A 17,914-nucleotide genomic window follows, 5' to 3' on the forward strand; every position below is an offset into this window, starting at 1 on the left:
TTATTGTGGCATTATTCACAATAGCAAAGACTTGGAACCAACCCAAATGTCCAACAATGATAGACTGGATTAAGAAAATGTGGCACATATACACCATGGAATACTATGCAGCCATAAAAACGATGAGTTCATGTCCTTTGTAGGGACATGGATGAAATTGGAAATCATCATTCTCAGTAAACTATCGCAAGGACAAAAAACCAAACACCGCATGTTCTCACTCATAGGTGGGAACTGAACAATGAGAACACATGGACACAGGAAGGGGAACATGGGGACTGTTGTGGGGTGGGGGGAGGGGGGAGGAATAGCATTAGGAGATATACCTAATGCTAGATGACGAGTTAGTGGGTGCAGCGCACCAGCATGGCACATGTATACATACGTAACTAACCTGCACATTGTCCACATGTACCCTAAACCTTAAAGTGTAATAAAAAAAAATCCCCTTGAGAAAAATATAACATCCTTCTATATTATTTCTGGATATTTTTTCTGAGTGGGTTGCTTCAATCTAATTGTAGTTTATTACTCATTTTCTTTCCTTTATGTTATAGTGTTTTTCTCAACTTCTGAAAATATTCTTCACTTGAATTTATCCCTGTATAGTTACATGTAGATATCTTTGTTCCTTTGAAACTTTTTTCTATTTTAATAAACATAATATTAGTTATTAAGATGTGCTACATTTCTTTGACTCCTATTATCCATTCTTTATCTTGTTAACCAGAGAAGAGGTAATGGTGGTTTTTGTATATGCAACTATAATTATTCTAACATTTACAAAACATTGGGAACAAGACATATAGTTCCTTTCTCTCTTTGTGTTAAAATATGTGGGTTTTGCTTTTTAAAGGATTTTTAAAGTATTAATTGATTCATAAGAAATATTTGTAACATTTTATTAGTTTAATACTTTTAAGTCCTTGTTTGGAGTTAACATAAGTATTTATGTGTGTATGTGTGTGTATATCTAAGAGAGATAAATAGAGAGAGAAAGAAAGAGAGATTCTAAGTGTCTCTAACTTTGTTTTTAGTTTTCTTTTGCTATATTCTAGCTTTGTATGTTATAGTCATAGAATAGTGTCTATACTGTGATTTATCAGAATTTTGGAGTGTCTAAAAATGAGATAATTTTTAAAGTGTTACACTTACATAACTTCAAAGAAAGGACAAAACAGAAGTTATAGAGAATGTTATGAAAACATGGGATACAACTACAGCACTGCAGTGGAAATTTCTGTTTTAAATATTTTCATTTCTAAAAACAAAAAATGAACACAAATTAATTACATTCTTAATTCAAGAAGATAGTTTTAAAAAAACAGCCAAATGAACCTAAGAAAATTTGATGAAACTAATTACTAAAGAGAAATACAAACATTAAAAATTAGAAAATAATAAAAAGTATACAAATAATAAATAAAACCAAATGTTGACTGTTGGCAATAAAAGCAAACCATAAGATTAAAAAAAACCCATTAGTTCACCTAATCAAAAAAACACAAAAAGCAAAAATATGCACAATGAAAAGAAGCAACATTTTAATTTGATAGGAAAAGAACATTCTTAAATGTACTCATTCTTCATTCAGGGTGAATATGAGATGATAGTCTACTGAAAAGAAACACAATATTCTATAATTATCCAGAACATCAAATAAGGTATCTTCTAAAACTCAGTTACATCAAATGCCTCACGTTCTGCAGTGTTTACTTGTATTCATGGCTTAAGGCAATATATAAAGTTGAGACTACAGAGAGAGTCTCGGGAAATGTAATAAAGTGTGGGTCAGATAATGCTAAAGTAAAAAAGTATTAATTTTCCTAAATGTGTAAGAGTCATGTGATTCAGCTGGGATATATCAAGGAAACAATGAACTTAATTATGGTCAGCACTAACCTCCTCACACTTTATCTAGATAGGCTCAGTCCTGGAAGCTGTCGGATGTCTTGAATTTATAATTGCCTTGAATAGGAAAAAACAGCTTTATTTCATTTAAAAATTAAAAGGATAGAAAACACCACTCTATGACTAAGAACAGGGCTCAGCCTGATCTTAACCTGTGTTCCAGAAACCTCCTGGTTTCAGAAGTGAAGAGCTGGAGTGTTGTCAGTGCTTCTGTGAATATGACATTGCTGTAAATCATATGGCATTAAATACTCCAGAACCAATTGCTCAAGCCATCTAGAAGTCCACGCAATCTAAACAAACTTAGACTGATATTAAGCTGCCCATTTTTCTTCACCCTCTGCCTATAATGAAGAGACCACAAATTCCATTTTGTTGAGTCCCTCCCATGAGGCTGAGGCTGTGTCAGCAAACATCTGCACCTAAAAATAACAACAATAAATAGGTAAACCCTGAGAAATGCTGACAAAAAATTATAAAGCTCATAAAAAATTACCATTAAATACTGATTTTAATAAAAAATCAAATGCTGATTTAAAAAATAATTTTTTATCAGCAAAGAATGACTGCCCTCCAGTCAACACAAAACTATGCTCAACACATACACACCCACACACAGAGCTAATTAAGAGTAACAGCTTTCAGAACATTTTAGCCTGTGGCTCTATTAAGTATTGGCTACAGCAAGGCATGAGTGCAGAGTGCCTTTTACTTATTTCAGTCATGTAATCATCGGATGGGTTCTTCCTGCCCAGTGCACAGACAAATCAATCCACTGAGACTACAGCATTACAGTAGAGAACTGGTTTAATTGATGTGAGGCTGGCCCACATGAGAGAACTGAAGTTACCACTCATATCACAGCTAGGGAATGGGTGCTCTTTACTGACTGACGATGAAATCATAGGGGTGTGGAAAGTGGTACTCATATGCTGAGTACACCTCTGGGTGGGGCTACAGGATCAGTTGAGTCATGAGTCTGGGCGGGAACAGTCTGAAAGGTATCTCAAAAAACCATTTTTAGCTTCTACAATAGTGATGTTATCAATAGGAGTAATTGGTCAAGCCACAAATCTTGTGACCTCTGGCCACATAACTCCTGAGCAGTAAAGGATTATAGACACTATGCCTACATCTTAGCAGAGTCCAGGCCCCTCCCATGATCCTATTCTTGCGACTTTTCATTAGTTTCACAAGGGTGGTTTTGGGTCTCTGAGCAAAGAGGAGAGTAGTTTTAGGAGGGGGTATTATTGTTGTTGTTTTCAAGTTAAACTGTAAACTAAATTCCTCCCAAAGTTAGCTTGGCCTATGCACAAGAATGACCAAGGACAGCTTGGGGGTCAGAAGCAAGATGGAGTCAACTATGTCAGATATCTCTCAGTAGAAAGTTCACAAAAGCAGCTTCACTAGACTGTGAACCCAGGAGAAATATTCAACATGTTGCAAAAGAAATGTTTCAGGTCAAAGCTGAGATAAATATTCAAAAAATAAGTTAATGAAGTCGCCTAGATGAATTCATGGAGCAGAATCAATACAGGCCCCAAAACAAACAAACAAAAAAAATCAGGTAATACAAAACCTGGATGAATACTGCTGAGGAACTTCTGCAAAGGTGCTTCTGGTAACATTTATATGTTCGAGGTGCTAATGTGTTTATGGTGTTTGAACATTTTCAGTAAGCTACAGCTAAAAAAGTTATTTCTACTCCTGATGGCATGTTGGATCTTTAAAAAAATATTAGTAATGGGTATCAAATCACCACCTTCTGATTTAACTTATCTCCTTGTAGCCTGGGCATCACATTTTAAAATGTGATTTTTTAAAAGTGTCCCAGAGATTTCTAACATGCAGCAAATGTTGAAATTCACTGAGTGACAAAAACACACTTAGAATAAATGTACATTCCTACCCATTCCATCCCCCAAAGATTGCAGCTTCTCATCTGTTGCTATACCAAACCAAGTATCAGGATGACAAAAATGGGATTCTTTTATGTTTTAATTATGCTCTAGAAAAGAGATTGGCCTGCCTGCATTTGTAAATAAAAATTTTACGGAACACAACTATGGTTTCTATTTTTCATCTATTGTACTACTATGTTGGAGTTGAGTAACTGCAACAAAGACTGTATGTCAGCAAAACTGATTGGCGCTTTACAGGAAGTTTGCTGACCCCTGACTGATGGGACTAACTGGGCCACTCTTGCTCCTTGCCTATTTTTTATTCATTATCTTCCCTCATCATTGCCAGTAAGCTACAGGAGGGGTAAGAAAAGTTAGATGGGCAGAGAATCTCTACAAATTCATATGTTGAAGCCCTAATCCACAGTGTGGTTGAATTTGGAGATATGGCCTCTAAGGAAGTAATTAATGTTAAATGAAGTCACAAGAGTGTGGCCTTAATCCAGTAGGATTAGGAGACACCAGAGAAAGCATTCTTTTTCTTTTTTAAAAATCCTTCTCTTCTCCTACCACCCATACTTCCACCCTCAGCTGCACAACCACTTGTTACAGGACTGCCAGTTTTCTATGCCCACTGCACAGCAACAGACCAATACACTGACAGCAGGGTTGCAGTAGAGAAAGGGTTTAATAATCACAAGTCACCCAATGAGGAAATGGGAGGAATTATCAAGCCTCAAATCTGTTCTGTCAAGGGGCTCTGGGCAAGGGTTTTCATGGGGATTTGTGGAGAGTGAGGGGCTGGAAAATTTGAGGTCATCGATTGGTTAGGGTAAGGGACATGAAATCATCAAGAAACAGCAACTGCATTTCTTTATGAGTCAGCTTCTTACTAGGCCCTCCAGACCAGCTGGCATGTGTAGTTTTCTTAGTATGAAGAACTTAGGAAAGAAGCTCCAATAGAAGACTTATCATCTCACAATGTCTTAGACTTTATAAAATAGAAAATGAAAAGAGTATTGTGACAAGGGCCACATTATACTGGAGGAGTGACTCTACAAGTAAGTGAGCCAGAAGGCAAGTTGGCATAATGATCGCTGCTGTGATTAGCTGGATTTTTTTTTCTTAATTGATTTTATAAAATCCTGAGGTGAGGTGGTTTCACACTGAGGTAGGAACTGAGGTAAGATAAGTGAGAAGGAAGCCAACTGCAAGCCAAGAAATGAGCCCTCTCCAGAAACCAAATTGGTTTGATGTTGGACTTTCAGCCTCCAGAATTGTGAGAAAATAAAATTTCTGTTGTTTAGACCACTCAGTCTATGTTATCCTGTTATGGAAACCTGAGTAGACTAAGACCCAAGTGAAAAGTTAAGACATAAGCTATAGCCTTCTCAAATTTAAACCCAGAGAAAAAGGAAACATTAGCTTCAGCACAGTTTTTTAAATTTTATTTTATTATTATTATACTTTAAGTTTTAGGGTACATGTGCACAATGTGCAGGTTAGTTACATATGTCCATGCTGGTGTGCTGCACCCATTAACTCATCATTTACCATTAGGTATATCTCCTAATGCTATCCCTGCCCCCTCCCCTCACCCCACAACAGCCCTCAGAGTGTGATGTTCCCCTTCCTGTGTCCATGTGTTCTCATTGTTCAATTCCCACCTATGAGTGAGAACATGCGGTGTTTGGTTTTTTGTCCTTGCGATAGTTTACTGAGAATGATGATTTCCAATTTCACCCATGTCCCTACAAAGGACATGAACTCATCATTTTTTATGGCTGCATAGTATTCCATGGTGTATATGTGCCACATTTTCTTAATTCAGTCTATCATTGTTGGACATTTGGCTTGGTTCCAAGTCTTTGCTATTGTGAATAGTGCCACAATAAACATATGTGTGCATGTGTCTTTATAGCAGCATGATTTATAGTCCTTTGGGTATATAACCAGTAATGGGATGGCTGGGTCAAATGGTATTTCTAGTTCTAGATCCCTGAGGAATCGCCACACTGACTTTCACAATGGTTGAACTAGTTTACAGTCCCACCAACAGTGTAAAAGTGTTCAGTTTTTTTAAAAGGTCAATTTTGAGGGAGGCAGAATAAAGTGGTTTTCTAGTTGGAACTCACCATGGTTTACATTTTGGACATTTGCACAAAGCATTCTCATCACTGTGACACATTTTAAAAGTAATTTTGAACACAAGATAGAGGTTTCCTTTGATGATTACCTGGTTTGTTTCTTCTCCCTTTGTTTCTTTTGTTTTAGTTTTTGATGTCATTGTAGTTGTTTCTATACATTGGAGAAAATGCCTTAATTTACTTCTTAATGTAAATTTGTGACTTGTATATAAACATGTTGTAAAATTTACTACTCATTCCCATTATCTTTGTTCAGTGTTGTAATAAAAACTTACTCCTCTTATGAAGGACTTCTCTTTTCTCTAATTCCCCCCCTCATCCACATCACAAATTATCAGTAATATTTTATGGAAGTAGTTGAACAAAATATATAACACACACATACAAACACATATATATGTATATTCATAATTCTGAAAAGAAATTACCAAAGTTAATCTTCCCTAAAATTATTGTTCAAAGTTATATGCCTTGAAAAAATTAAAACAACATGACAAGACAAATTTTTCTTTATTATATTCTACTTCTAACTGGGAAGAAAAAAGTCTTGAATTTTTTTAACAAAAATACTTGCTTTTGGGAGATGCTTCTTTTCACCCTTATTATTATCTTGACTCTAATTAAAAGGAAATTTTACTTTAGCCCTTGGGAAAGTCTGGCTAGCTATGTTAAGAATCTCACATCTACTTATAAATGACTTTTGTCATTTCTTACTTTTTAAAATTCAAATATGTTACATATATTTTATCATGGAAATATTTTAAGTAGTTTGGAAATGAACTGCCACATGGAATTCAAAACCAAGAAGCTTCTGTTGCCTTTTCTTTTTTAAGTACTGCAACAACATTTTCTCCAAGTACAATTTTTGTTTTCTGTTTACCTAAAGACCAGTATGAGAAATTGTGTTACCAACATCCTTGCTCTCTCCAGAACAAAAGGTAAGCATGCTTACTGGCCGCTATGAAAGATTCAGGTTTCATAAGCTCAGAGTGCTCATATCACACAACTAGTGTTTGCATAGGCATTACTTGGTACACTCCGCATGGAGATTGGGGCTCAGAAAGTCAGTAGAAAAAAAAATGATATTCTGGCTACTGCTAATTCTGTAAAAATTAAAATTCTTTATCTCTGACCCAGAAATCATGTCTCTGCTTTCAGCAACCATGAAATTGTGGCAAATTTACTTATCAGATTTCAAGTAGGGTAAACTTTCAGACCTTATACAATTTTTGACAATTTTTATCCTCCAATAAGCTAGACTAGCTGTGACAGACAGACTCTTAATGTGGCCTGCATTATTGCTGCCTCTTTTTGTTCACACCCTTGTGGAATACCCTTCACTCCATTGAGTATGGGCTGGACTTGGACTTGCTTCAAACTGATAGAATATGGCAAAAGTACATGATTACATATATAATACATAACATAAGATTGCAGTATTCATCTTTTGAGTCTCTTCTTGGTTCGCTTTAAGGTAGCAAGGAGCCATATTGAGGAGCCAAAAAATAGCAAGAAATAGCAGTCAACCTCTGAGAGTGAAACATTGAATTTCTCCAACAACCTGAATAAGCCGTGAAGAACACCTTTACCCATCCAAATCTCAGATGAGACTGTGGCCCCAGCCAACCCTTTGATTGCAGTCCTGTGAGATCCTAATCAGAGAACTGAGATAAGCTGGGCCTGGACTCCTGAATCTCAAAAATGGTGATAAAACAAATGCATGTTGCTTTAAGCTGCTAAGCTTGTGGTAATAGTGGTATGTAGCAATAGATAAATAATATACTGTCTTACCCACAGCATGACCTCAGGGAGGCATTCTAAGGGCATAAAGTGAAAGCTGCATGATCTCTTAATGTCTTGACTCAGAAGTCAAATAACATCCTCCAATTGGTCAAAGCAAGCCAGAATGCCAGCTTATATGCAAGGAGTGAGGAAATAAATTTCAGCTCTTAATGGAAGGAACAGAAAATTACAACTCAGAGGACAGTGGGAGGAACCATTTTAAACATCTTTAAAAACTACTACAGTCTTTTCTGTGATCTCAATAATTCACATCCCTACCACATGCAAAATAAACTCATTCTCCCCTCTCAAGACAAGTCTTGCCAGAAATGGCTTCAGGCTCAAAGTCCATCCACGAGATCCATATTAGACTCCTCAAAAAAATTTAAAACTAGAGTTTCTGTTTTGTTTTATTCCATTTTTGTGGCTTAAAAATAGTGTAAAAGGAAACGTTCCCTGTTAATATAATAGTAGTTAAATACAATCAAAATGACAAAACCTAGATGAGAGCCCACCTCTAAATGTAGAAAAACATTATCTCCTATTTCAGCTTTATTCTTTCCTCTTTCTCTCCAAAACTCTCAACTGAGTTTTACTTTGTCTTAAACCTTCCCCCTCAATGTATAATGGCTTTTCCTCTCAATGTATAACACTAGTTCACTCTCCTACTTGTCCTTTAGCCAATAAAAGTTTTTAATCCATCTTTCTTAAAAGTGGCAGCAGTGAAGTTAGCAGCAGGGATATGTAACAGGAGCATATTAGAGGAGAAAGGGATTATATGTTATCATTCTCGTTTGGGAGTATGAATTAACAAAGCATAGATTATTGAAGTTTTTGTTGATACTGTTATCCCTTGTTTCATTTTCTTTAAGTGACATAACTAACATTTTAGGCAGTGGAATTTGTATGTTTTAAATGATGGGCAGGCCTTCTTTACTAAGATACGCTTCCTTTCCACTTGTTAGCTCCCATTCTCGCCCACTGATTTTCCTATTGAGGATACAGAAAAAAACTGAACATTAAGGTTAAATAAGTCTGCTAAGTTACTCTAAAGCAGGGGTTGCCAAACTTTTTCTGTAAAGAGCCAGACAGTAAATATTTTAGACTGTGGGCCAAATGTGGTCTACTGCAACTACATAACTCTACCACTGCAACATGAAAGCAGCCATGAATAATATGGAAACAAATTGGTGGGTTGTTTTACAGAAATCGTATGCAGGCTGGATTTGATCTGCACACTGTAGTTTATAGACCCCTGACTTAGAACAGCACTGTCCTCTCTACCAGTATAACGTGATCCTGCATATCTAACTTTATATTTCATAGTGGCCTCATTTAAAAACTAAACAGAAATAGGTAAAATTAATTTTGAGACTGTTTTCTTTAACCCACTATATCTAAAATATTAACTTTTCAACTTGTAATCAATTAATAAAATTATTTTATAGTAATTTTTCTATGAGTACTATCTTTTACATGCTTTAAAAATATTTTAAACACTGTCTTTTTAAAAATCTCTACATTTGTTTTTCTTTCCTTTGTACTAACTTCAAAATGTAGTGTGAATTTTATACTTATAGTACATCTCAATTTGGACCAGCCAAACATCACATGTTTAATTACATGTGTCTGTTGGCTATCTTATTGGGCAGAACAACCTTAGACTATGAATAAAGTGAAAACAAATTCATATTACCCAAAACCTATGTCGTTTTCTTTTGCCAGTTTAATTTCTCCTATACCTAAATTAGAAGGTTTAAGTAGATACCTTGATATTCAACACTAAAAACCCATAAAGTGTTTTTTTTTCTTTTTCCAAAACCACTGTCACCAACCTATAAGGGCATATAGAGAGAGAATATGTTAGTTAAATGATTGTCTTAACTTAGTGATTGGGTATTTTAATTAGATATCCAAGTTACATGGTCACAAAACATAATTTGGATTTCTTGTTGAACATGTAGATTTTCCCTACAGATTATATTTTATAGAACTAAATTTTGGCCTAAAATTTTATCATTAATAAATATTCCATGGTTTTCCTGGAACCCAGACTAGTTTATACAAAGTTGTCTAGTGAAGATAATATGGATATGTCTATAAACTAATTTATGTAATAACTTGGAAACTAAAACTATTAACAGTTACACAAACAAAAGTGAATAAGAAAAAAGCAGTCCTGGCAAATACAAGTAGCTTTTAGAAATTTTCATCATTTCTCACTCAACAAGCAATTCTCATTTATTTTCCATTTTATCTAATTTATTTTCTCATTTCTTCTTTCTTAGTTTTATTTTTACCTTTGTTTTCCCATTATTTCTTACACGCTGAACTCTTTTCTTTATATGACCTTCCTCTCACCACCCTCAGAATTTTATTCTCAACTTTTACTCCCATCTTATCTTATTAATAGATTCAGTCTCTCTCTTTTATCCTCCTATTTCCACACGTGGTTCTTGTTCTCCTAGTGCCACTGTATTCCTTATAACATCCCTCCATTTATCTCCAACGATGTCCATGACATAAATCATGACTTCAATAGCCACTTTCAGTTTATCCAGCTCAAAATTCTTCAATAAAACTGACTGAAATAGAGCATGAGATCTCATCAATTTGTCATAGGCTGTTAAAAATGAAACAGACCTTAAAAATATTTCCTGCCCTTACAGATCCCTGATACAGTGCAAAGAATTTTTCACTTATGTGATACATTCCAGAATATTTCCAGCGGATGGGTGACTTGCTGTTTTTTATATCACTCTTCAACAGTTTTAGTGATTTGATGCAATATAAAGCTAAGTGACAAATGTGAAACACCATGGACGTTTTAATTGAAAAGCAGAAAGGGACAGCAGTAGACAAAGAAACAGAGAAAAGTAAAGATATGGAGACAGGACCTGTGAGAGGAAAAGAGGAACAGAGACATGAACAAAGAAGCAGACAGAGGAAAATGAGAGGAAAGACACTCAGCAAGAGACAAAGAGAAAAAAACCTGAGAGGAAATACATTAAAATTATATGATTATCTTTGGATGACATGAACATAGGATAATTTCATTTTCTAGCCTTCATTTTTCATGTTTTCTACAAATAAGCATACATTACTTTTATAACTAGTTTACACACAGTTCTGTAGACAACTTTGTGCTACAATCTAAAAAATCATATATAATTTTAAATATAATTTAATATTAAGACAATAATTTTACCCATTCTTATGTAAAAATACGACATTTATCGACATTCTTGGTCTGAAAGATAGGTTCTGGAATCAAGTGTTTTAATATAAATATGAGTTTTAATCTCAAAGCTACTTCAATGAAGGCATAATTAAGCTTTTGCATTAAATCTGGGCTCTCAAATTTCTAAATGGTCTTATTTTCTAAAAGTGTTAGTTTTCACATCATTTCTCCAATAAGTTATCAGAGCCTCTAAATCTTTCCAGTGATGATCAAAATCAAACTTTAAATCTATTCTTCTGGAAAACTCTGAATGATTATTTAAAAAAAACTAGAAATTCTTCTTGAAATGAATTAACATTAACAGAAGGCTAATACTGAATTGCGTGAGGAATATGTGAACTCTCAATGTTGTATTCCAGTCATATTTTACTTCCAACATGCTCCCACTGGCCTTCCTGACTTCTCAGGCAGACTTTTTCAGGGCTGTCCTCTTCTGAACAACTGAATTACCTACATCAACTGTTTAGTCATTTAATAAATATTTTGTTAGCTTTCTCTGTATACCCAGAATTGCTCTAAAAATTTACTGTAAAAAGATAATTTATAAGATCTCTGCCTTTAAGATATGCTATAATAATACCTACAATTTAGTGTGATAAAGCCTTTAGCAAAGATAGGGATGAAAGCCTATATCCAATATTACCATGAATCCAGATGAAAATTAATAAATAGTAGGTGTCCAAAAATACATATGCATCAAATTAATAGATAGCGGAGTATGTAATCAATATATTCAGAATATATGTAGAATTATTTCCCCTGTTTTTCACAAATTAAAATGAAATGTTGGCATGAATTAATTCCTTTGGAAATAACTTTATAACGCTATATGCATAAATAATATTGGGGAGATTATGTGAAGTAAAGGGAGAGGAACATTGTTGGGCAAATAATTTAGCAACAGGCAATCTGTAGAACCAATACAAGATTAGTATATCCTTTGAAGATTATGTTAGAATTCTTTCTTTTGGAATTTTATGTGTTCTTTACACAGTTTTTTGTCTGCTTGTTTGTTTGTTTTCCCGAGGTGGAGTCTTGCTCTGTCACTCAGGCTTGGAGTGCAATGGTGCAATCTCGGCTCACTGCAACCTCCGCCTCCAAAACAGCATGGTACTGGTACCAAAACGGAGATATAGACCAATGGAACAGAACAGAGCCCTCAGAAATAATGCCGCATATCTACAACCATCTGATCTTCGACAAACCTGACAAAAACAAGATTCCCTATTTAATAAATGGTGCTGGGAAAACTGGCTAGCCATATGTAGAAAGCTGAAACTGGATCCCTTCCTTACACCTTATACAAAAATTAATTCAACATGGATTAAAGACTTAAATGTTAGACCTGAAACCACAAAAACCCTAGAAGAAAACCTAGACATTACCATTCGGGACATAGGCATGGGCAAGGACTTCATATCTAAAACACCAAAAGCAATGGCAACAAAAGCCAAAATTGACAAATGGGATCTCATTAAACTAAAGAGCTTCTGCACAGCAAAAGAAACTACCATCAGAGTCAACAGGCAACCTACAGAATGGCAGAAAATTTTTGCAATCTACTGATCTGACAGAGGGCTAATATCCAGAATCTACAATGTACTCAAACAAATTTACAAGAAAAAAATCAAACAACCCCATCAAAAAGTGGGCGAAGGATATGAACAGACACTTCTCAAAAGAAGATATTTATGCAGCCAAAAGACCCATGAAAAAATGCTCATCATCACTGGCCATCAGAGAAATGCAAATCAAAACCACAATGAGATACCATCTCACACCAGTTAGAATGGCGATCATTAAAAAGTCAGGAAACAACAGGTGCTGGAGAGAATGTGGAGAAATAGGAACACTTTTACACTGTTGATGGGACAGTAAACTAGGTTCAACCATTGTGGAAGTCAGTGTGGCGATTCCTCAGGGATCTAGAACTAGAAATACCATTTGACCCAGCCATCCCATTACTGGGTATATACCCAAAGGATTATAAAACATGCTGCTATAAAGACACATGCACACATATGTTTATTGTGGCACTATTTACAATAGCAAAGACTTGGAACCAAGCCAAATGTCCAACAATGATAGACTGAATTAAGAAAATGTGGCACATATACACCATGGAATACTATGCAGCCATAAAAAATGATGAGTTCATGTCCTTTGTAGGGACATGGATGAAGCTGGAAACCATCATTCTCAGCAAACTATCGCAAGGACAAAAAACCAAACACTGCATGTTCTCACTCATAGGTGGGAATTGAACAATGAGAACACATGGACACAGGAAGGGGAACATCACACACCGGGGCCTGTTGTGGGGTGGGGGGAGTGGGGAGGGATAGCATTTGGAGATATACCTAATGTTAAATGACCCTAAAACTTAAAGTATAATAATAATAATATTTATTATTATTATTATTATTATAAATATGAAGGTCTTCCACCAGCTATAAAATACTGCAGTCCAAAGCTACCTTCTTCTACAGTTTGTGGCAAGAACTAACCCTGTCATGGCCAGAACACTGTGAGAAGGGAAAGGAACCATAAATATACAATGTTTCTGGAAGTAAATAATAATCAAATAGGGTTGAACATATACTATTTTACATCATTTTTTGAGTTTCAACTTAATATTTTGTTCTATAATTGTATATAATATTTTACCTATATTCACAATATTATCACAGTCTTCATAATCAGTGTTTTTAGTGTCATAATATTTGATGGAATAGACCAACACCACCTCAAAAGCTATTCTCCAGTTGAGGTGTTTAGATTTTTTTCTGCTTTCTGTTGGCTTACATGTTACTTACGTCAGTAACAATCAGTGTTATGCTACAGTAAAAATATCCTAATGTCAGTAAGTTAAGGTAACAAAAATGTATTTCTTTTTCATATTTCTTTTTCATTATCAACATGGTTAGGCTGTGGACTCTGCTCTACATCCTTCTCCCTCTGGAATCCAGGCTGACTGAGCAAATCTATCTGGAATGTTGCTGATTGTCATGGTAAAATGAGAGGGAAAAGAAACTCTGAAAGTTTTAATACCAGTAATAAAAATCTCAAAACAAGAAATGACATGACATACATCATTTCTGTTTATAAGTCATTGGTCAGATTTAAACACTTGATACTATGCAAACAAATGAGCACTGGAATGTACGGTCTTACCACGTGCTTAGAATATTACAATGCTGAGACTTTAATGCCCATAAAACTTCACAGCAGCCTGTTTCATCACAAGCCAGGAAGCCTAGGAGGAAAAAAAAAAAACGGTTTTATGAGCCAGGCGCAAAGACTTGCTGCTTTGCGCAGTTTCAGGATTTGGTGTCCTGCGTCCCAGCCACTCCAGCTGTGGCTAAAGTGGGCCAAAGTACAGCCTGGGCCTTGGCTACAGAGGATGTCTCTCATGAGATTGTGGTTAAGCTGTCAGCCATAAATATGGTCTCTGAAAATAAGACTGGGATTATAGGATCCAATCTAAACACCCTCACATGTGTCTTAGCAGGAAGTTATTTTTCTTCACACTGTGGGTCATCCCACAAGACTGTCCATGACCTGGCTTCTAGAAAACTGGAGAAAGAGAAAGACACTGGGAGGAAAGTAATAACTTTCATGATTTGATCTTGTAAGTGACATACCACTACCCTGTATTCTATGGGTCACACAGAACATCCCTGGTACAATTTGAGCAGGGGTTACACAACGATGTATAAAGCCAATAGGTGGAATTATTGAGGGTCATCTTTGGGGGCTAACTACATCAGCAAAATACGTGAGTTCCCATGAAGAAAGAAGAGTAGATATTGTTGTACGAAAAAGTGGTTTACCTTTTTTCTACACTATAAAGCAGAGTCATCAGCTGAGACTGAGGAAGGCAAGACACTCATTAGAATTTTGTGGCAAGGAAAGAATGTTTAAACGTAAAGCTTCTTAGAGACTGGGAAGAAAATAAAGATCTGTGGTAGGATTGCCATAATATGACCACTCATTCTTGGTCATAAATTAAGGTATGACCAGTTATCATAATGTGTTTTTCTCCAACCATGTTTTGTTGCTTGTTGGTAGGCTCAGTAAAAGTGAACTACTGAATTTAAACAAGGCACAGGTTTTGCAATGAAAATGCAATGGGAAAAAAAGTTATAAGGAAACCAACAGTATTTGCCAATAAACTATTAAATACAATCAAATAATATGTGTCATGGATGAATGCTAGGGAGTAGATATCAAACAACAGAATAATGATCAGAGGATGAGCTACTTGAAAGAAAAGATTTCTAAGCCTTCAGGGATGCATCAGTACTTTTTCAAAGAAAGCATTGATGATATACGACCTGTTAAAAGGTATTTGCTATTACACATTGAGGAATTGTTTTCTTTATTAAGGGAAAAAATTAATTTAAAAAAATTTGTTTGTTTGAAAGGTTGTGACCAAGAAAGCTACTAGGTCCCAAAATAATTTTCACACAAAATTGGGTTAATATATTGTTTATGTTATATATACACACTGGCCACAATAGACTATATTCTACTCATCATATAAATGATAAATCATAAACAATACAGATTTTATTATTTCAACTTAATCTACTGTTAATATGTACATCACAAATTCAAAATACATAACTTACTTAATTTCCTATAAATTTATCCTTGACATTGACAAATGTATGTCGATTGGGAATGAAAAATTATGCCACACTAAGGTTATAAATTTTGGTATAATAATATTATACTTTCATCACTTAGTAAATTAAGTAGTCTAACCAAGCTTGAGAATATCTCTGAGAAAATATAGATTTTTATATTACCATATTTCATGTGTGAATGAGGAAGAGACTTTTTCACTTGTCTTCATAATGATGGAAATTTCTTGACTGACTTCAACACAGAATAAGAAGTAGAATTGCTGGATTCTAGGAAATGCACACGTTTTGTATTAGTAGATACTGCCAAATCATTTTGTCTTTCACTAATTTTACTACTGAATATGGAAACATTAAGTGGTACATAAAAGAATGCCTTGAGTTCTAGTCATGGCTTTCCCTGCTTGCATTATGTAGCAGAGACCTAACTTCCACTTCAGTTCATTTAATCACTCCTTACTTTGTTGATTCAGTGACATGAGAACGCCAAATAGCCAGAGAGCCATATACCTTCAAGTTCATGCCAACCACTGTCGTGTTCCCTGATAAAAGCATTCATCCCTTGCAAAATAACACTATTAATCAAGCTTCAAGAAAGGAAATAAAATTATTCAAGTGGTTTAATAAGTGAAACAGCAAAATGAATCTCTCCCACTTCCAACCCTTGATTCCAGACCCATATATTCTGACTAGATTTATCCAGTCAAATTTATCTAGTCGAATACAAATACTACAACTTGTAGGACAGAAGCCCAACTTTGCAGGATGCTGTCTCTGAATGGCATGATAAATATCTTCAGTTGGCCACTCTTATGTTATGCAATGCCAGCTGCTTTTAAGTGATAGAGTATAGGGCAGGACCAGTGAACTCCGTTAGCATAAGCTCATTATTTGGTGTACTTTGCTATAACAACCATGTTCAGAAGCAAAGCTGTATGAGGCAACATGATAGTGAATAAATATTTTATAAGTTATCAAGTAGCTGGAAGAAGCATGGTAACCCAAAGAAGTAATACCTTATCTAGATCAAGAGTCTAGTTCATTGAAATAAACAACCACTCTTTTCAAATTAAGATGATTTCCATGACATTTAAATTCTATAAGTAGTAGTCAAGTTTTGGGTTTAATCCTCAACTGTAACAGAGCTTTTGTTATCTGCTTATGCCTTAGCTGTATAAGACTGGCTACAATTTAAATACCTGACCTATTCATATTTCTTGTATACATTATTTAATAGAGTCAGAATATGATGATTGCTAAATGTCATGGAGGCTCCAAAGGAAGTCAGTGAGTGGCAGAGGGTGATTAATTACCTATGTAGGACAGAGTGTGAAAGCTAGCATACCTCTTTAGTGTCATAGAAAAAGATCTGATATTCAATGCTGCACATTCTTAGACTCTTCCCCCATCCCTACTCTCCTGGCCACCACAGAAATAAGAGAATGAAGTCACAAATTAACTAATCCATGGGAGTGCTAGACTTTCTGAAGGAGGTAAGGAATTATATATCAGAGGAACTGAAGGATCCAGCCAAAATGTACCAGAAGAAGCTGGCAGAGCATGTGTGGGACTGGATCCTGAGAGTGCTGGATCAAGGAGAATAGAACATAAGGCTCTAAAAACCTGATTAGGGAGAGTCTACTGATGTCGAAGCACTCTTCCATGATACAAATGTAAACATCCTGAAAAGTGCTAGCATGCTGCTAGGATGGATCTTGGAAGGTTGGACAAAGTAATGGTCCACAGGTGAATTGGAAATGCCAGTATAGTCATAGGAGATGGTAAAAGAATGCATGAAAAGACTCAGAGAAGAGGATAAACTACATAAGACTGGAAACCTGATCAGATGGTTATGTTGTTCAAGAGAATTAGAAATTCAAGAAAAAAACTTGTTTATCAAAGTAATAAAGAATGTGCTGGTGAGAAAGTCATCAGTACTGTCAAGAAGGTCAGTTGCGTACTCTTTGGACAAGGGATGACTATGAAAGATGCTGTTACCAGACTAGCCTACCTGAAAGCAGTGGAAGGAATAAACTCCTGAAATAACAGAAATCAGGTGACAGTACCTAAAATTCATAAACAAGTTGGGCATAATTACCATAATTGCACCAAAGTTGTGAATGGCAACAAGGGGACCTTATTGGTACAGCATCATGGAGACAGTTAATAGAACATAGCATCTCTAGAGAAAATGTAGATGAAAATCAACAGATATCATTTTCACTGTGGACAACCAAAATAAATGCAGGATGAAAGATCAAAGGCTTAATGTAGCCACCACAA

At 35.4% G+C, this 17,914-nt stretch overlaps 1 long non-coding RNA gene across 3 annotated transcripts in view; it reads right to left on the minus strand.

Moving 5' to 3' along the window:
* The window catches only part of LOC115933795 (uncharacterized), a 199,649-nt gene extending 185,080 nt beyond the window's left edge, over positions 1–14,569 (minus strand). For all 3 annotated transcript variants that reach the window (XR_010129644.1, XR_010129643.1, XR_008677768.2), the window contains exon 1: positions 14,157–14,569. This is a non-coding gene — a long non-coding RNA (uncharacterized lncRNA). The remainder of the gene's footprint in view (positions 1–14,156) is intronic.
* Between the last annotated feature and the right edge of the window lie 3,345 nt (positions 14,570–17,914).

Source organism: Gorilla gorilla, chromosome 11, assembly GCF_029281585.2.
Source record: "Gorilla gorilla gorilla isolate KB3781 chromosome 11, NHGRI_mGorGor1-v2.1_pri, whole genome shotgun sequence".
Taxonomy (NCBI): domain Eukaryota; kingdom Metazoa; phylum Chordata; class Mammalia; order Primates; family Hominidae; genus Gorilla; species Gorilla gorilla.